A 22,598-nucleotide genomic window follows, 5' to 3' on the forward strand; every position below is an offset into this window, starting at 1 on the left:
ACTATCGCCATAAATATCTTGACCAAAACAGACGTTGTAGAGAATATTTATGTTGGCAAATGTTGTTCTCCTTCAGAACTGGAAATATTCGAAATACTTTTAAGCAAATTTAGAGATGTCTTTGTTTGGTCATATGATGAAATTCCAGGCATTGACTCGAATATAGTTGAACATGTGATAAAGATGTATCCAGATGTCAAACCAGTACGACAACGGTTACGACAGGTGCATCCCAAGAAATCCGTTGCCATCAAGGTAGAAGTTGAAAAACTTCTCCATGATGGTTTTATTGACCCAGTTCCTCTAACCGATTGGGTATCAAACATTGTTCCTGTAATGAAAAGACAAGGAACGATTAGAGTGTGCGTCGATTATAGGGATGTAAATCAAGCTTGTCCAAAAGACAACTACCCTACACCCTTTATTGACCAGATAATTGATGAATGCGTCGGATGTCAAATCCTTTCATTTATGGATGGATTCTTCAGGTATAATCAAATAAATATCCACCCATAGGACCAGTCAAAGACTGCATTTATTTGTCCGTGGGGCACATTTTCATACCGCAAGTTACCCTTTAGTTTAAAGAACGCAGGGGCAAAATTTCTGAGGGCAATGAAGTATGCCTTCCATGACATCAAAAACATCGTTCAACCATATCTCGACGATCTTCCGGCTCATTCTTGAAAGCGGACCGATCATCTGCAGCATTTGAGAGCGATATTTCTACATTGCTGACACTACAAGATACGATCCAATCCACACAAATGTGTGTTCTGTGTCAGTTCTGGTCATTTTCTTGGCTTTGTAGTCTCAAAGGACAGGATTCGTCTTGACCCATGTAAGGTTTAGGAAGTCATAAATTTGCCTCCACCTTCAAATTTGCTTCAGATTCAAAAACTCCAAGGGAAAGCAAACTTTCTGAGGAGGTTCATTCCAAATTACACCGAAATTGCTAAAGGTTATACACGTCTATTGAAAAAAGAAGTACCCTTCATCTGGGATCAGGTTGCACAAGCTTCCTTTGATGCTTTAAAGGAATCCTTAATAAAAGCATCATTAATGTATGCTCCTGATTATCAAAAAGACTTTAACCTGTATCTGCCTGTAGCGGATACAACCATCGCAATGGTTTTAGTTCAAGAAGACAATGTCATTGAACATCCCATGTATTATTTGAGTAGAAACTTAAATGATATAGAAAGCAAGTATTCCTACATTGAAAAGCTGGCTCTCGTAGCTATTCAAGTGATACAGAGATTTTGACACTATGTCCTCTTTCGAAAAACTACCATTTTGTCAGATTGCAACACCATTACTTATATCTTGTCGCGACAGTTGCTCGGGGGAAGATATTCAAAATGGATAGCAATTCTTCAAGATTTTGACCTGGAATTTGTAAAATCCAAATCAAAGAAATCCCTGGTTTTCGCAGAATTACTATGTGATCGCCCATCGTAGTCCACCAATGAAACATTTGGTGAAACCATCGTTGATGAATCTTTGTTTCTGATATCTTCAAGCAATCCGTGGTATGGGGATATAATCATCTATCTCCAAACACAAAAATATAGGTCTAATACCTCTCGCTCGGAACAAAGACGTATTCGATATCAATCAAAAGACTACATGATTGTTGGTGATACGCTTTACCGTCGTGGTGTCGATACAGTTCTGAGGAGGTGCCTCACCCATGAGGAGGTCGAAAAAGTCAGGAATGATTGCCATTCAGGGGCGTGTGGGGGGCATCAATCTGGTTACGCTACGACGCAAATTTTTTTATGACCAGGATACTTCTGGCGAACAATGTTTAAAGATTGCATAACCACAGTCAGAAGTTGCCATGCATGTCAAATTTTCGATAGCAAAACTAGAAGACCACCCACACCCGTGCAACCAGTAGTTGTTGCTAGGTCATTCACCAAATGGGGCATAGATTTAATGACATGTAACCCCACCTGGACCGGGGTGCATGGGTATATCATAGTTGTGGTAGACTATTTTACGAAATTGGCCGAGGCGATGCCTACATTAAACAACACCGGTGAAACGGCTGGCCTTTTCTTTTTCAATCATGTAGTCACCAAATTCGGCATTCCACAGGCCATAGTCATAGATCATGGATCGCATTTTCGCAATCACATGATGGTTGAATTGGCTGCCAAATTGAGGTTGTCCCACGACAGCTCTACTCCATATTACCCGCAGGCCAACGGACAAGTTGAAGCAATCAACAAGGTCCTGAAGCAGATGCTGCAAAGGATGATTGGAGTCCACAAAAGGAGTTGGCACTTGATCCTGTACTCAGCCTTGTGGGCATACCAAACATCGGTAAGGAATGCAACTCTGTTTACACCCTTTCAATTGGTGTATGGCCTAGAAGCAATCTTACCAATTCAGTGTGAAATCTCGTCCCTCAAACTCGCAGTCGACCTTCTCCCCGGAACTTCAGAAGAGGAGGCTCATTTCTTGGAACTAATCCAATTAGATGAAACATGTCATGATTCCGCTTTGGCTAATGAATCCCATAAGAAACGAGTTAAGGCACAGTTCGACAAGAATGTCAAACCCCCTGTCTTCTCAGAAGGTGACCTGCTCTTGCTTTACGACCAGGAATCTGATAAATTGGGAGTAGGTAAATTCAAGTCTTTGTGGATGGGCCCCTATATTGTTAAATGTGTATTAGCAAAAGGGGCCTACGAGTTAATGGATTATAATGGGATTCCACTGGCGCAACCTCGTAACGGGTTGTACCTTAAGCGTTAATACGCATGATTCAGTGTAGTAACCCCTATGCTTTTGTTACATTTTTCTTTTAGCTAATGGTAATTATTTTGGTCAAGTAATCCACTTTTTACATTTTTTGCAGATGTCGAACCTATTGGAATCATTTTTTGGATATGCTGACGGAGCGAGTCATAGTTCGCGGAACCTATCTTCTATGGCCTGGGCCATTTTTGATCCAAGTAGTGAGTTAGTAAGTTTCATAGGGGTATGTATTGGTCGGTCAACAGATAGCATCATTGAATATAGCGCGTTGATAAAACTCCTCTCTAATGCCATCACACATGGCATACACCAACTTGTCGTCAGGCTAGACTGACAGCTCGTCATCCTACAACTTACTGGTATCTACTCCGTCCGAAATCCAGCTATCTATCGCATGTTCCTAAGGGTCAAGATTTTGGAAAGGCAGTTTGATTCTATTCAATATCAGCATATTTCCAGAAACTTAAACACATTAACAGACTCATTGGAAAATTATGTGTTAGATAGACATTTGCAACATTTATAAAAAGAAGCATTTCATCAATATTTGCATCAGGATCATGTAACTTAACCGAAATAAAGCTCCGAAAATCAAAAATATATATATAAGTATTTGTGGTTTACACATCATGTTCTGTAACGAAGACAAAATTGGTCAGATGACCCAAAACTCAAAATGCTAGGGGGCACCCTAGTCTAATGCTGCTGATGATAACAAGTCACCGCCTGTGCAATCATGCGTAAAAGCCGAGTCCATCGACTTGGCACGCCATTAGTATGTCGCTGTAGCCTAAGAGGTAGCTCATTGGTCACATCCGGAATACCATGAGTGAGACCCTCGACCTGATCCTGTAATGCTGAAAGAGTCTCGGCCACATCAAGGTCGCGAAGGATAGCCCTGCCCACAGCCTCTCCTATCGGAGCAGCAGCTGGCGCTCTCGGACGTACTGCTGGTTGAACTGGTCCAATTTCTGCATGAGCGCATGAGTTTTGATTAGTCTTCAGTAAACAAAATATAAGAACATTATGAAAAGCAATTAACAGGAATATGGTCAGAGAATTTAGCTATGATACCCCACTGCTCACCAACCAGCAGTGCCAAATCTGGATCACCCTAGAAATCCATACCAACATATGGACACTCGGCAAAAACCATCTGCTAACGATTGAACCACTTAAAGAAGGTATCCGAGAAAGAAATCCGGGACTGACCCGCATGTTGGGCCATGAAGTCAACCCATCTCTGCATCCGTGGCTCAGTCGGTGGAGGCAAAACAAGTGGAATATACTATGGCTGCATCAGTGGGATCTTTTCCAAGGCAAAAGCGGTCAAAATAGAACCATAACCAAAGTTCTTCAATCTTCTGTTCTTTACCTTTGCCAGTTGTTCTTTCATCACGGAGAGTACTGCATCACACCAGTTGAACACCTTTGGTTCAAGGCATTCCAAGGCATACTGCATATAAGAACTATTGGAAACATGAAGAGTCGCACTACCATCCAGTCTAGCAAAAATGAACAGAATGGTCCTCAAGGACCTGTCAATGACGTCCTGGATATTGATCTTGCTATCCTTACTCGGCTGAGATCCCTCTCTGTAATACCGGCGAATGTAATCTCTCACGAATTCACCCCCACGGGCCGAACCTGATAATGAGATAGGTGCACCACGCCTCGACAAACCGGTCAAAAAATAGATGTCCACGACAGTCAAGGGGATGGATTTGCCCCTAATCTGGAACACCTGGTTTGTATGATCCCATGCATCAAGAAAATATTGCAACAAGTTGATTTTTTCCTCATGCTAGAGATGTGAAAAACTTCAGCAGGCCACAGTTCCATAGTGCAGTTACTATACCCGGATCATGTAAAGCCAGCATGTCCTCTTCTTCATGCTCACTTTCTCGCCATGTAACAAGAATTTTTCTCTGATGAATCTCTAGAAACAAACAAGAGAAGAGTTAGGATCCTGATTAGGTAAAAAACAGGCAAAAAATTCCATGAAGAACTGTGCACAAGTGTCCCTCCTTGCGCCCATCGCACCCCCAGCAGTGTACTGGGTGGGATGCATGCTGACTGGCCAATGGCCAGGCCAGTATGCATTGCACTTTTCGATGTAGGAAAGGTGCGATGGAGCAACGACAAATTTTTCAAACCCCAGGGGCTCAAAAAACCAGGAAACATGCTCAAAATTCAAAAAGGCAAGAATGAAAATGAAGAGATCAAGTTTAGCTCTTACCTGGTCCAGACGACACCAAGAATCATCCACAGAATCTCCCGGAATCAGCTAGTGAAAATCAAGGGGGAAAGCACCTCCAAAGCTCCAACAAACCAAAGTTCAAATGAAATTGTAAAATGAGAGGTAAAAAACCACTTTTAAATCACTTTTCACGTAATTCAAGTAAAATATTAGTGTTTTGACTCATTTTTCAAGCATATATTATTCGTTTCTAACTAGTTTGATGAAGCAATTGAATAGGCAGTACAACCTTTGAAGGAACAAATTTGTCAATGGTAAAATCAAGGTATTCAATGACGATTGTATCGAGCAGTTTTTATGTGGAGTTCAAGCTCGTTAAAAATTAAACATAAGCAATGAACAAATGTTTCCCCCAGAGTTTAAGCTCATTCATTAAAAAATGAACCAATTTCCGGTAAATAGCCATCGTGAATGTATTATCATCAAACTTTGAGCCTTGGTCGTGTTCTCATCATCACCTCCACTCTGTTTTTGGCCGATCATTCACCTCCATTTGATTGTTTACCCTTTTTGAGGAATAACTGCGAAGAGTGATCCTGTTAGCCATCCTTGTGACACTGCCATGATTGGAAATTCCAAACCTAACCTGGAATCAGCTGCTACCCAAATTTATCACTCGTTCCTCGAAAAATGAGTCTCCTTTAAGCTGTTTTCATCTGACTCGTAAAATATGAAAAGATTGACGAGAAATTAGCCTCTCTAGCTCGTTAAAGTGACCAGAAGTGCTATCCCTCCTCTAGATTTTAATCTTTTTGGACCTGAGGGATTATTACACAAAACGATTGAGTGCTTGTTTTTTTTGGCTCGTTAAAATTACTGAAAATTCATCCCTTTTGTATTATTTTATACTTTTTCGGACTTAAGGGATTACCAGATGAAAAAGGATTATTAGAGTTTTCTTTATGTCCCTTTCAGACTTTCTAAAATTGAAAAGGATCGAGTTATCTTTGTCGTTAAACTCGTTAAAACCGAATAGCGACAAACTTGTCCATACAGACAAGAACGAGTTTCACTATCGCTAGGCTCGTTAAAACATAGCGATGGGTTTGCTCGAAGGGAAAATTATAGAACAAGCATATGTTATCCTCCTCAAGCTTGACAAAAATAAAGAGGTACTGGTTAGAAATGACTGGGGAAAAATTGGGAAGAAAACTTGAGGAAACTTTATTGGTAGCAAGTCGCTCTTGAACATGACACTTTCACTCCACATCCGAGTCGGGTTGGGTTGTTTCATTAATTGGTCATATCACCATTGGTCCATCACACCATCCACATTTGGGGTTAATGCTACCATACCATCATGTCAGTGTTGCCGAAATGTTCAAGAGAAGTTGCTTAGAGAATTCACCTGTGTCTCATCCACTACAATACATTTACACTCCATTCTTTCATGATCGCCACCCTGAACCTTATATCATCAGATCATTTTCATCTCCATTAAAATCATTTGCTCCGTTCCTTGTCGTAGATGTGGGATTCATTAAGGCCCTCCTACGATGGATCACTTCTTGTCGACATCAGCTCATTATCGAGGAAGTCGATCTAGGAACAACCCTTTCAGTACGTTGAAGATTGCATGCCTCAATGGCAAGTTTCTCACTTCCGGCTACAGGTTTACATCAATGGCCTTCGAGCGAAAGATTTTGCGTGGTGTTCGACACCAAGTCCCTTTTTCACACCACGTGAACTGTACTGTCGTACATTGAGGGTCATCATCATTATCGCTGATTCCTCCCGCGCTTGTTAACAACTTACATCCATGGCTGGTAATCAGGCGATGTCTTTCCATGTTCGACTCCAGAACATCTCTGACATGGATCGACTTGTACTTTGAGTGAAGATAGAATGAGATTGAAGACCCTAGATCTAGTTTCATCCTTCCGGGCTGCGATATATATTCAGGAAAACAAAGACATCAAATGTACATCATTGTTGCACAGATAATCATCTAATATGAGGGATGATGGCTCTACCAGAATCATCAGTCTGCGCACAGATGGTTGTCTGTCTGATGTACATGAAAATGAATTTATAAAGCTGAGCATGAGAATGCCCACCTCAGCTAGATCATGAAAATATTATGAAGATAATGTATTGTATTATATCTTATTACAGGTCGCCTTCCAGCTCGAAAAAACTTCGGATCCTCATGATAAAGCATTTCACCCGACAAAAAAATATTAATGACCTCATGCTTTAGGGGGCAACTGTTATAGACATTTTTGGGCACTGTGACCCCAATCATATATGTCCATAAAGCAAGGGCTCCTAAGTCCCTAAAAGTGTTGTTTCACACCCTAAAGGAACAAGTTCAGTTGATTACATCATCTCCTAGAAGTTCTCCATGAAAAACTGCTCAGAATTGGTCAAAACTAGACCATGTCACCTGCTCCATGGTCAAAGCGTGATGCATCCCACCTAATGCACACGAGAGGTGTGATGCATACTGAAGGGCCCTTCTATGGGGTGCGATGGGCGAGAGTTGACAAATGGCAGAGTTAATTTGCGAGGTGGATGATCATGGAATATTCCAGAAACTTCTCGTGTGACACTTGCCTCTCTGAATTCGCCTAGGGATGAGTAAGAGATCATCAATCTCCAAGTGGAATCAAGAACTATCAGAGAGAGGACACTAATCAAATCTCAGAAGCTGACTCACCTCCCTGCAATCATCTATATATGGATCCCTCATCCCAGAGATACAGAGGTTGGAATTTTGTATCTTGTAAGGAAGTGCTGCTGGTTTCTTGGTGTAACATCATAGTGTTGGGTGATCTAAGCTTTTCATGCGGTGAATAAGGGATTTCTTGCTGAGAGGATGACGTTGGGTCAGAACAATTGGTTGTAATCCTCTTTGTTATTCTTGATATTAATAAATCTATTCAAGTTTTCCTCCACATTCTTGTATGATTGATGATATATGCATTTGTGTGGTCAATATATATCTGGTCCTATATTGTTTGTTATAGTAGATGTTTGTTCTTAGATAGTGTTATGCTGCTTTGATTCCACAGGTGCTCTTTGAAGCTGGGTAGACGAGGAAGCGAGTGGCAAAGATCTATCAGAAGGGAGAGGAATCAAGCAAGGAACCAAGCACAAGACAAAGGTTGGTCTCCTTTGTTCCCCTCTTATCTACTTCTCATAAAGGAAAACGAAATTAGTTTTAGTTTGTTTGTTTCTAAGATAGCTACCAGTCTTAGTGGGACTAGCAGCTCTGCATGGACACTAGATTTCCCAATAACACTAGTCTAACTATGCGTCCCTGTGCATAGGTCACTTAATGCTCTTCCCTGTTCCTCACGCCCTAATACACTGCCTTCGCGCATCCCTAACTAGGGGTTGTGGAGCTTCCATGTTTCTAGAGTAGCACTCTGCGCTACTACCCAAGATCTTACTTATCTTCCTATACTAGTTAATTACCTTCGCATACTTGGATATCATACGTTATATTTATTTATACAAAGCATTCATATGAGTTCGTGCAACAAATAAACGATATACTTGCAAATTATACCCAAGCATACATTAAAACAAGAAAATATACACAGAAATATCGTAAACTTCTCTTTATTGATTCTTTTAGTGGTTACAAACTCGACTTGCCCTACGCACTCAGCTGCAGGGGTCCACACACTAAGCTGCAGTCTACTAGGTCTCTACACACTTAGCTACAAAACCTTCTCCTATTCTATGACCCAAAGACACACTTTACACTTCGACTCAATCACTTAGACTTATCATTCTCTTATGCTATGCCCTCTTCTACACTTAGAGCCTCGCTCTATTTATACAATCCCATGGTCCACAGACCATGGGTAGGTCTATCCAGCCAATATTACATTACAAAAACAAGGTGGACTACCCTGTGACTCTATTATTATTTTGAGCTCCATGTCGACAATTCACAGAGATTTTACAAAAGGATTTGGTCAAAACTTGGGCTTTAAGCCCCAAAACATGCCTTGGGGGGATGCCATGCCCAACACCAATCCAATCTTTAATTGATTCATAATACTGAGAAGAGAAATCCTCTACTCCACTATTTTCATTTCATGACATCACTCTTGTCTATGAAAATTTTAAATATCCCTAAAATCCACAATGAAAATTAAATATACAAGTATAGTAGTTTGTAGATTCTTTTAACTATTCCTATTTGTTCCACCAAGAAAAAAAAACATATTTTCATTAATGGAAAATAAAAGTAGTTACATAGATTATAATTTGTATGTACTTTATACGATCGAATACTAAAAAGTGTGTTATCGACCCACTAGTAACTAACAACCAAATACTTACTCGAAAACCCCCAAATCAGTGATACATGAAGAAACGAAAAGAGGCCTCAAGAATTATGTGCCTCGAGCTCAAAAGAGAAAGCATACTGGAGCACCAAAATAGGAAGGGACATAACCTAGACAATATCCATATCTTGAACAAACTATTAGTAAAGGAAGAAGGAAAGAGAAACCCTCCTCTTAGAATGAAAAGGCCCCTTGCACACTTACAAAGAGATTAACTAGGATGGAGTAGGAAAGAATAGTTGATAACCCCAGGCATAGAAGATATGCATCATTTGGAGAGATTGTTCTATTATTTATAGATATGGGAGAAGGATATGTTATTAAGTTTCCTTATTATGAGTTTTATTTGTGCAGTTCAATCGAATAATGAGGGCATCCCAAAAGAAGAGTAGCCTTATACCTAGTTAATAATTGATTTCAAATCACCAACAACATTCATCTCTTTTAATTTTCGCCAAGACAAAAACATAAAAACTCCTCACGGTGTAATAATTTTTTCCTTGTTGTTCGTATGATCTCTTTCATGCTAATAGAAATGATATTGACATCCATTTTGCATCACAATGTTAGCCTCACACATGCAAATACCTCCCAAAGAGGCACCATAAGATGACCCCATCAAAAAAGTTGAATAGATTTCCCATATAAAAACATACCCTCCTCGGTGGCCTACATTTCGAGGGCCCTATTTCCTGGAGTTAGGAAAAAATATTCATGTAGGATAGCCTAATTCCTATGGAATATTGATTGGAAATGATGACATTTTTACTCCTCCAAATTGCGCCAAAAATTTATAAAGGAAGCACCTTGTAATACTTTCTAAATCATTTTTGAAAAATAAGCATTTATGGAGGATCTACCAACCATTACAAATATATGAGTCGATTTTGACCCTTCATTAAAAATTGAAACTATAAAGGAGCATCCAAGAAAGGCATGTAGCGCTTTTTTGTTTGCTTATCCACATAGAGAGAATTCTTGGTCCTTGTATTCCCCTCCTCATGAAATTCTCCCATGTGAGAATCTCTTTATGTAGGGAAAGGGAAAAAATACATTTTGGTTTTAGAGGGGATTTTGATTTCCACATGTTTTCCAACTAGGCAACACTACTAATAGGCCTGAAGCCCTTTTTAATATAAGAATAAACTTATTCGACCAAAAATTTTCCATCAACTTCTCATCCTCACCATGCAAGGAAATCATCCTTTTAGGACAAAAAGGTTCCTTCTTGGACAAGTGTAATGATATCGCTCCCATTCAGCCTCTAAATAAAGGAGGAATTGAAGCTCTCAGGAGTGTGGCCAATGGGAAGAAGCTAAGGTCAATGTCTGGTAATTCCCAATGTTACCAAGGGATTAAATACCTGGTTTCTAGAGAAATTGAAGGATTAGCACAGACAGAAGCTATTCCCCACACATGCCCTTGATTGCATCCAACATAATGGTGATATTTTTCGTCCCTTCCTATTCCCGCCTAAGATTCCCATATAGCTAGGGTTTGGCTTCAATCATTCTTTGCCAAATGCACAATGCATTCTTGTTTTCTGGTGCTTCCTGACTTACCCAACTAGCTATATTAAGGTTGTTGATATATTTCTCCCTGATCATAACATTCCACACTCTAGAACCATTAACATCTCTCTACATTATTTTTGTAAGAAGAGCAAGGTTGAAATTTTTTGTGTCTCTTAATCCACACCCCCCTTTGAGCATGCTCTTCGACATTAAATCAAGGTGAGAGATATAATATTTCTTTATTTTTCTGACACAACACAACATGAAACAAGCAATCGTGGGATTTCTCCTTTGAATGATAGCTTTTTGTAAAAGAAAGAGATTTATCCAATATATTTAAATTCCTTGTAAAATGTTCTTAAGCATTATTAATTTCACACCGATAGGAAACAATTTAATTTCCCATAGCATCAACTTCTTCTAGAATTTTAGGATCAACCACTCCCAATATTTTTTCTTGTATCTATTTGTATTTAATTGGAAACACTGATAATGAAACTCTCTTATGAGAGATATTACTTTTACCCTGAATAAGTTAGCTATCTGATGCATAGCCACCACTTCTATGTTGTCACATCAGTTTTTACTTCTCCTCATTTATAATAAGCCTCGAAGCCTTGCCAAAATTATAAATCATATGGTGGAATGTCCTCCACTCCCAGAACATAAAAAAATAATATTTGGCATAGATGTTCCTAGGTACGTCTTGTTAGAAAATTATATATTATAGAGCAATGGAACACATAAAACAAGAGAGACACATATATACGTGGTTCACTCAATTTGGGCTATGTCTAGGGAGAAGCATCCAGTCCTTCCTTTCATATTATCCATCAAAATGAAGAGATACAACATACAAAAAATCCGTTGTAATTCCCTCTTCGCTCTCACACAATATCTTCTCTCCTCGCTCAGAATACACATATATATAGCCGCAATACAATTCCCTCATATATAGCTAGGGGTTGACTTCTAGGGTAAAAAGACCATAAATTAAGCATAAGTTCTATCATCATATTTCCACCTAATGAACGTCGGCCCCCTCGACCCCCCTTGCGGCACAAATAACAGGTGGTTTTTCCACCACATTACAAACTGTGGTCCAATGCAGCGATACCTTTGAATAAAGAAGATAATTAGGCTCCACAGTTGGAGACTGATTATAGCAACTCCACTACTGCTTCATTTTCTAGACAATGACTCCACTTTACAACTAATTTTTCCTCATCTTCATCATCATACTTGAAGAGCAATTGAACCTGAGCAAAATCTCAATTTCTCCTTGGTTACAACTTTTCTTAACATATATGCAGGATTCTGGTTGGTGTGTATCTTTTCCAGTTTCAATTGTCCATATTCCAACACTAACTGTATGAAATGGTACTTGAGTTGCATATGTTTAGTCTTGGAATGAAATGCAGAGTTCTTTGCAAGATGCATGGCACTCTGGGCGTCATTCTATAACCTTCCTAACTCCTGCTTCTTACCCTATTCATCGAGAAACCTTAAATCATTTATTTGCTAGCCTCTGTAGCAAGAACATACTCTGCTTTCATCATTGAGAGTGCAACAACACTTTTCAATTTTGAAACCCAACTGATAGTTTTTCCACCTACGATTAACACATAGCTGTGGTACTCCTCCTGTTATCTCTATCACCCACCATATTTACATCAACATATCCCTGTGGAGCAATGTTTGAACCACTAAAGAATAATTATTTCTTTGGGGTACCTCTCAAATACCTGAGAATCCACTTCACCACCATCCAATGTTATTTTCCTGGATTGTTCAGGTACCTTCTTACAACTCCCACTTCATGTGCAATATCAGACCTTGGGAAAACCATTGCATACATTAGGCTTCCAACTGTGAATGCATATGTATCTTTAGACATATAAGCCATTTCTTCTTGTGCGTTGGGACACACCTCCTTACTTAGATTGAAATGGCTAGTGAAAGGTATACTAACTGGTTTTTCATTCTGCATATTAAATATTTTCAAAACCTTTCCTATATACTCACTTTGAGACAATGTTAATTTTTTATTCTTCTTGTCTCTAGTTATTCTCATACCAAGGATTTGTTTTGCAGCACCCAAATTGTTCATTGCAAATGAGTTTGCCAATTTTGTTTTGAGCACATTTATTTCCTGCATGTTAGAACCTACAACAAGCATGTCATCTACATACAATAACAATATAATATAGCTGGTATCATTTTTCCTTTTGAGATAAACACAATGATCAGAGTGAAATCTATTATAACCTTATTTAGACATAAACCTATCAAATTTTAAATACCACTACCTTGGATCCTGTTTTAAGCCATACATGCTCTTCGTAAACATTCACATTATTTTCTCCTTCCCTTTTACCTCATATCCTTGTGGTTGTTGTATATATATCTCTTCCTCTAAATCCCCATGGAGAAAGGTTATCTTTACATCTAACTGCTCATGATGCAAATCTTCAGCTACAACTAGAATTAAAATATTTCTAATTAAATTCACTTTAACAATAGGAGAAAATATCTCATCAATGTCTATACCCTTTTTCTGTGCAAACCCCTTCACCAACAGTCTAGATTTATACCTTTTTCTACCTTCATCTTCTTCCTTCAACCTATAAACACATTTATTTTTCCATTTTGTTTTACCTGCAAGCAACCTGACTATGTCCCAAGTCTGGTTATGTACTAAAGAGTCCATCTCTTCTTTCATGGTTTGTTCCCACTTCTTCCTGGTTTCTACCTGCACTTATTCTTCATAACATTCTGGTTCACAAGAATGAGTCAACAATACATAATATAATGAAGGAGAGTATCGTTCAAGGGGTCTACTATCTTGTTAGATCTTCTAACACCACTTTCAGGTGTTTGAGCTGCTTGTTTCTATTGTGGTTTCAGCTGTTGTTGTTCTACCTGTTCATCATTATGATTTTCAGGAACCCTCACTTTTTTTGTGATCTCATCAAGCACTGTTTATTCTTTGTTTTCTTTTTCCTGTTTCTTTTCCTGCATCTAATCCTTATACAAAACCTTTTCATTCAATATGACATCTCTACTCCTAATGATTTTTTGTTTTTCATAATCATAAATGACATAACCAAAATCATTAACACCATATCTAATAAAGGTACATTTATTTTATTTTTCCTCAAGCTTTCTTCTATTTTCTTTATTAATGTGGAAAAGGGTTTCACAACCAAAAGTCCTTAAAAATGAGTAGTTTACCTTTTTACCTCTCCATGGCTCCTCTGGAATAGCACCATCCAAGGAACTTGAACGCCCTAAATTTATTAGATAAACAATAGTATGTATAGCATCTGGCCAGAATTTTGAAGGAAATCTTGCATGCAATCTCATGCACCTTTCATGCTTCATGATTGCCTTGTTCATCTTTTCTGACACGCCATTTCCTTGTGGTGTTCCTAGAGCTGTCATCTCTCTACGAATTCCATTCTCTAAATAGTACCTATCAAACTCTTTGATGTAATATTCACCTCCATTGTCTGATCTGAGACACTTCAACCTTTTCCCTGTCTCATTTTCAGCTAAAGCTTTCCATTTCTTGAAAGTATCAAATACATGAGATTTATTTTGAATACAATAAATCCAAGTTTTTATGCTGGCATCATCAATAAAAGTAACATAATAACGATAGCCACCAAGAGATGATACCTGAGAAGGTCCCCATACATCTTTATGCACAAGCACTAATTTTTCTCTCTTTTTTCTTACCCAACTATGAGGAATCTGACTCTCTTATGTTTTCCATAAACACAATTCTCACAGAATTATAAATCAACATGCTTCAAACCTGGAAACAAATTTATTGAGTGAAGAATCTGCATCCCCTTCTCATTAATGTGCCCGAGCCTATGATGCCACAACGTCGTATCTGCTTCTGTAGAGGCTAAATCATTAACAAAATTAAAAATACCATTGCATAAATACAATGTACCAACCTTTTCTCCTTTTTCTATTACGAGGGCTTCTTTATTGACCTTCTAGGTTTTATATGTAAAAGTAGTTACACAACCTTCACCTACCAATTGCCCTCTAGAAATTAGATTTTTCTTCATATCTCAAACATGTCTTACCTCCTTCAACATCCATTAATTTCCATTCTGTTTTTTTATGAAAATTGTACCCATTCCAATGATTTTACAAGGTTTATCATCACCCAATCGAACTTGTCCAAAATCTCCTTGAACATAATTATGAAAATGATTCATATCAGGTGTGGCATGGAATGAGGCCCTTGAATCTATCACCCAAGCATCAATAATATTTTCTGATGAAAGAATCAAAGCATCTTCCAACACATCACCTATCACATTCCCTTCATGATTGTTTTCTTCTTGCACGTCTCCTTATTTTCCCTTCCGAGACTTGTTGTATTTCTTCAAGTGTCCTTTCTTCCTCCATTTCCAACACATTATCCCCAATCTAGACTTGGATATTCCTTTCCTTGAATTACTCTCATATCATAGGTTGTTTCCTCTTTCCATTTTTCTTTCCCTAGTCTTTGCAGTCAAAGAATTACTTGATGTCTCACCGGAGATTTTCCATCACATTTCCTCACTAAGGATTGCACCCACAACATCATCAAACTTTAAAGTACTAGATCCAGAGACAGAGCTACTAATGGCGAGAAGTAAACCATTCTAACTTTTTGGAAATGATAATAGAAATAACAGAGCCCTAACTTCATCATCAAAAATTACCCATACAAAACTTAACTATCTCGTAAGCGTATTAAATTCATTTAAATTATCAGCAATAGATCCACTTTCTAATATCTTCATATTAAATAAACGTTTCATAAGAAATACCTCAGTTGAGGCTAAGGATTTTTCATATAGTTTTTCCAATGCCGAAATTAAACCATCTATTGTCATTTCCTTATAAATTTTAAAGGCTACTGACACTACTAGGCATAGTCGTATTGTTCCAAGTGCCTTTCTGTCGAGAATATCCCATTATGTCTCTATCAAACTCATTAGATTATTTGTCTTTGCACTCAATGGTAGGTACAAATCTTTCTGATAAAAGTAATCTTCTATCTGCATCATCCATATCTAGTAGTTTTGGTTGTTAAATTTTTTGACATTAAACCTACTATCTTTCGCGATTTTTCCCACTCGATATAAGAACCCTTCTCTCCTACGCGTCTATTAGCCACATCCACCTTCGAATTTGATACCAGTTGTTAGAAAATTATATATTACATAGAAATGGAATGCATAAAATATTTTATAAATATAAACACAGGAAACACATAAAACAAGAGAGACAGAGATGTATGTGTTTCACCCAATTTGGGCTATGTCCACAGAAAAAAAACCAGTCCTTCCTTTTATATTATACAAGAAAATGAAGAGATGCAACCTACAATAAATCCTTTGTAATTCCATCTTCATGCACACATAATCTCCTCTCTCTTTCTCACTTGGAATACACATCTATATAGACACAATACAATTCCATCATATATAGCGAGGGTTTGCCTTCTACGGGAAAAACCATAAATTAAACATAACTTCAACTGTCAGATTTTTGCGTAATGAACGCTTGCCCCCTTGACCACCCTTGCAGTGAAAATAACGGGTGGCGTTGCCACCCCATTACAAACTGGGGTCCAATGCAGTGATACCTTTGAATAAAGAAGATAATGAGGCTCCACCTTTCATCTGATGATCTTCACTTCTTCCTAATCTCCAATAATGTTTCTACTCAAACGATAAATAAATAATATGAATAACACCTGCAAGAGTGTTCATCCTTATTGTAGTCCCATGGAGATTTGAAAGAAATATGCTTGCCTTCCATTGATCAAAACTGCTAGGTTTGTCGAGTTGATGCATGCCATGATCCTGTTGACATCTCTGTGTGTAAACCCCGCCTTATGGAGAATAATCTTGAGGAATTTGCATGCCAATCAATCATATTCTTTAATTATGTCAATTTTTACAAGACATGACTTCAACCTACCACGTTTCATTGAATGTATGCATTGTTAAGCTATGATGATTGCATCTTCTATCAATATACTGGGTAGGAACCCAAAATTTTCCTGTGTAATATGATGAGATAAAATCTGCATTATTCTATTGGTAGTTAGTTTGGAGATCATCTTATATGCAAAATTAAGAAAATTGGTCTAAAATCAGAGAAGGTAGAGGGATTAAAGATTTTAGGAATTAGAGAAATGAAGGTTGCATTGATAGCACCTAAAACAAAGCCCATTTGACAAGATTCTTCCACCATGTCTAAGAGATCTGACGACATTGCTTCAAAGAAATGAATGGATAACTTTAAAAGCCAATCGTTCAAGCTAGGTATTTTTACCCTTACTATTGATTTTGTAACCACCTTTAATTCTACCATTGTAATAATCTGATCTACAATCTCAAAACCTTCCATGCTAACCATGTGTGGGAAGAGATTGGAAAAACCTGGTTGTTCAACAAAATTAGGCTCCTCCATAGCACTAAATTGTTTGTTGATGAAACAAACAACCTTATTTTTAATTTCCCTTTGTGTGGAAATAACCTTATTATCCCTATCTATAATATGCCAAATGGATTTTTCTCTTTTTCATATCAAAGCCACACTGTGGAAGAAAAATGTGTTCTTGTCTCCTTCAGCAACCCATGAATTCTACTCTTCAACCTCCATTCATCCTCTTGAAACTTCAATATTTTGTATTTTCTAACCATTAGTTCAAATAATGCCTTCTTAGTGTGGTTAGCAAATAAATTTGCATCTCCATGACTATTAAGAGATGTTATCTCCCGATATGCGTCTTCTAGTTCTCTGGATTGTTCTTTATCCCAAGTTATTACCCATGATTTCACTACCTTCTTAATCATTTTCATCTTGTAAGTGAGCTTCTCCATTTTGTATATGGGAAAAATATCAAAGGGAAGATACCACGAGGATTTGACTAATTTTCTAACATCCTCATTTTGAAGCTACAAGTGATTGAATTTAAATGTTGAAAATGAAGACTCATTCTCACTTATCCACTACATGAATATTGCAGCATGATCTCATATTAATGTGAAATGTGAATGTGACAAGACGTTATGAATTCTTTCATATGCATATGAATGCACTAGAAACCTATCAAATCTTTTATCCACACCTTTAGCTCCACTTCGTTTGTTCCTCCATGTTTGACATATTAGCGAGGGGATGATGTCCATGAGAAAATTATGTTGGAATTGTTCTTAATGTATGTTGAAACTGGGTCCTTCATGCATTTTATCCCCCAAGTCTCCACATTTCCCATGGTCGGGTTTAGATACCCCACAAAAATAAGGGATTGAATGTCCCAAAGTCTATTGGATTCAAATATATGCCAAAATCATTTACAATTTGAATATGTCACATATATATTAAGAATGTGCAAGAAAATATGAGATGCCCAAAAGTATCGAATCAAAATAATCTCGAAAAAGGATTTAATTGCTTTGAAGGAGGAATATTGAGGATTCCACATTGCAACCAATACCCCAGAATGACCTCAAGCACACATTGCAAAAACCTCCCATGCTAGGAAAATTATGACGTGAAGGTATCATACTTTTTCTTTATTTGTCATTTTCTTTTGAGAAAGAATCAGATTTGGATTCTTAGAGTGAATAATGTTGCAGAGGGATATTCTTTTAATGGGTGATCCCAAGCTGCTAACAATGAGAGACATGATCATCATTAAGGGATAATGTCAGCGAGAATTTCCCGACTAATGACCCATACAATTGAAGAATCCATTGAACTTTGATTACCACTAGAGCTACATGGATCAAGCGAATGATAAAGAGCCTCTTCCATAGACTCCAAAAAACAAGACTTGAGATCGAATGAAGTCCTGGTAAAACTATATATACTCTTATATTTATCACCCTTCTTCCTATGGGATGACCAATTTTTCTAGAGTTTATACCTAGCCAATACCTCATGCTCTTGGAAGAAATGCTTATTATTTTCAAGGTTTCCAAAGCCGTAGATTCCTCATGAGCCAAGAGAAATAGTTCTAAATACTGTGAAAGAGGTGTGTTGGTTGGTGAAATTTACTTATCTCACCCTATACTTACGTTGAATTATTCTACCTTAACCTATGTTTTCCAACTTGAATTAAGCCTTTTACATATGGTTCCTGGTTCCTTTTAATGATTTTCTTGGATATGGATTATATAATATTATCATTTGTTAAAAAGATTAAATAGGATTTTATGTTTTCATGTAACTTATTAATTTACATCTCCTTGTGGCTTGATAAGTATTAGTCATTAATCGAAGTCGAAGTTGTTGGTGGAGGATCTCGATATTCCAATACTCACTATGGTTCCTGGGTTACACTTCGACAACCGACCGATTCGGTGAAGATTGCATCCAAATATATCACAGTTGTCGATAGGAAATGCCGTGCACCTCCCATTGGAGGTTTGTTACATTTCCTATATAGATCTTGGAGCTTTATGGGTATTCTAAAGATGGAGGTCAGTCACCATCTACTACAGCTTTTGTTAAGTTGATTCACTATGGCCAAGAGTTGATGGAATATGTGTAAATTAGGGTTATGTAATAGGATAGGTTAGCGATATTGTGGAAGACTTTGGAACTTTTGTACTTTTTGCATTTGTATCACCATATCCCTCTCGAGCTAGATCCATCGTTTTTTCATGTATATTTCTAGAGACCTTTGATTCTTTTAATAAAAAGGAGTTAACTTTAGTTTCTATCTATTGTTCTTGTTATTCCTTGTAATGGTAACCTTGCTCATATAAGTTCAGCATTTTCTTAGATGGAAAATGAGTTGGTTGGCCAGGGCCTAGCCAAGCCATATTGTTCTCCCTATCTTATAGTTGTGTGCATTAGGTATAGGAGTGAGTGGTTCGAAGGTTGCTTTCTTTGTGTTGAGCATGCAGGTTTCATAATACTCTTTTGGTTATATTTATTCCATTGCGTGATCTCAGATCTGAGGGTTTTTTGTGTGCTTCATTTTAGACTAATAATTCCTATTTATTTCCCTAAGCATCACAATGCTTCCTTTTCTTATGAGAAATATTTTCTTGAATCATTTCTGAATGATAGTCACAGTTGCAGATTTTGATGATTTCAGTTATGTTCAAAGATTTATTTCCTTATTGAAAGCATACTCTTATTGAAATATAAATTGTAATTGTGTGATGGTATTAATCCATCTGTGTATAATATTATGCTCAAATTATATCACTTTCCTTAACGAATGATCGTGGATCATCTTTTTGAGTACATGAATCGTGGATGTTGTTTTCTGAATCGAGGACTGAGAAATAAAGGCTTTTTTGTTAACACTGAATTCGTTGATATGAAGGGCATATAACACACTGTGATAAATGCTCAAAGAGGGTTTGAGTTTGGAATATTTAAGAATTTATTCTTTATTTAAACACGAGAGTTTATCATCTATTGAATCTGATAGAATTTCCATTGATCTTTGCAATTTATCTTTTCGAACTGAATTTTGCATTTTATTTGGTATTTCTTTGGTTACAACTTAAGTTAAGTTTTCCTTTTGCATTTATCAATTTCATGCTTGATGAACATAACGTATTGATTTATAAATTAAGGAATTAAGGGTTGTTGAGTGTAGGTTTCTTCTAGTACAAGAACATAATAGTACTAGTAGAGGAATAGAGTAGTTCTGGTACAGGAACAAACTTGTTCTGGTACAGGAACGGACTTGTTCTGCTACAAGAACAGACTTGTTTTGAGTACAAGAATAAGACTATCCCTGTATAGGAATAATATCTCTCTCGTACAGGAGGCAAGATTGATTATAGAGTAGAATATAAATTCCCAATGTTTTACTAACAGTGGAGCTTAGTTGGAGGAACATTTTTTTTTCTGTTTGAATTCTTTTTTAATTTATTGAATGGCATGCTTCATTTCATTCAACAAATTATTTGGTTAATTCTTTTGAGTGAATCTATTTTCTAGAGTGGAGTGGTGTCATTTTATTTGCAAGTGCAAGGATTGGAAGGTTTTCCTCGTAATTTGTTCTTTATGATTCTGCATGATTCAATTATTGGAATAGAAGTAGGATTTGTAGGGTTAAATCCAGAATATTTTGCATTTCCCGTGCTATGCCTCAAAGCTTATGCAGCCATGGTTTGACAACTAAATTTTGATGGAATTAAAATAAACTGTAATTCCATCATGCAACATTTTGGCGTAGTTGTTGGGGAGGCGTTGAAATAATTCTAGTAAAACTTTATTTCTTTTTTCTGCAATAGGGCTAAGTCTGATTTATTTTTTAATGCATTGTGCTTCTATTTGATCACTGTAATTGATTTCTGTCTTGTATACATATTTTTTTCTTTCAACTATAGCATTTTATTTGGTTTGTTTCAACAAGTTTTTCTTCCAATTTCATTTGTTATTTCCAGCTGATTTATTTTAAAATCTATGACTAGGAGAGGTAGGGGTCTGAAGCCAAATAAGGGAAAAGGAAACAATGATAAATTAGAAAATTTTTCTCATGTTGGGACTTCTATTGTAGCCAAAAATTCCAAGCTAACACAAACCGACCATGCAGGTACTATTCATCACGACTCTAGAAACAGTAGTAGAGGAATTTCACAACCGGTGGGAAGGAAGAAGGAGACTACTTGGGCCCAAAAGATTAATTTGAACCATAGTCAAACTTCACATTTTGTTGGGAGTGGCATGATTGGAGGAAGGAAAATGGTATATCATGAACATCATGTTGAGGGGACTGGTCAGAATCAACTAACAAAATAGGAGACTACTTTCGGGTTTCCGATTGTGGATTCACATGCAATAGCTAAAATGAAGAATTTTCCACAATCTATTCTTCCCCATTTCCATGGTAAAGTGCATGAAGATCCAAATTATTTTATATTTGAATTTGATATACTATGTAGGAGGTACGACTATTCATCAAATGCCTAGAATCTAAAACTTTTCCCTACAACTCTCAACGATTCATCTTTATGCTCATTCATGGGACTAGGAAGGAATACTATAGCTTCTTGGGTTTCTATCTTTATGCTCATTCATGGGACTAGGAAGGAATACTATAGCTTCTTGGGAGAAACCAAAGAGGGTGTTTTTAACTAAATATTAGGAATATTGCAAGATGAGAGAGATGTAGGATGATAATTTCATTATTGCACAAGGTGAAGATTATACTTTGGAATATTATTTAGAAATATTTTTATATATCCTTCATAGGTCAAAACATAAATTTGATCTAAGTATTGTTAGAACCTTGCTTTTGCGAGGAGTTACTAATGATGCTAGATATAATTTGAACTTTTTAGGACAAGGAGATATTGCTCAAAAGTCTTTTGATTAGATTTGTGACTTGTGCAGGAATGTCTCATGAAGTTATTTTATAAATAGAAAATTTGGATCTACAAATGTTGTGATCATTGTGTTGGAAAATAAAATGGATAATAAGAAAACTAAATTATGAAGAATATTAGTAAATAGATAGATTCTTTAAAATGTTAGAAAAAAATAGTAGAAGAACAAAAGATATTTTTAAAGAATAGTAGAAGAACAAAAGATATTTTTAAAGAAGAGTTTCAGCTTAAATCACATATAGAAAACCTTTGTCGATGAGTTTTGAACAGTTTTGAACCAACTAGTGTGGTTCATTGTCAAGACAAGTTGAGGAGTTAGATCATGGCTGTAAGTTAAATAGGGAGAGAAACCATTAACAACTATATA

Source organism: Pinus tabuliformis, chromosome 4_1, assembly GCF_031772625.1.
Source record: "Pinus tabuliformis cultivar Carrire ecotype Pingquan chromosome 4_1, CPIR1, whole genome shotgun sequence".
Taxonomy (NCBI): domain Eukaryota; kingdom Viridiplantae; phylum Streptophyta; class Pinopsida; order Pinales; family Pinaceae; genus Pinus; species Pinus tabuliformis.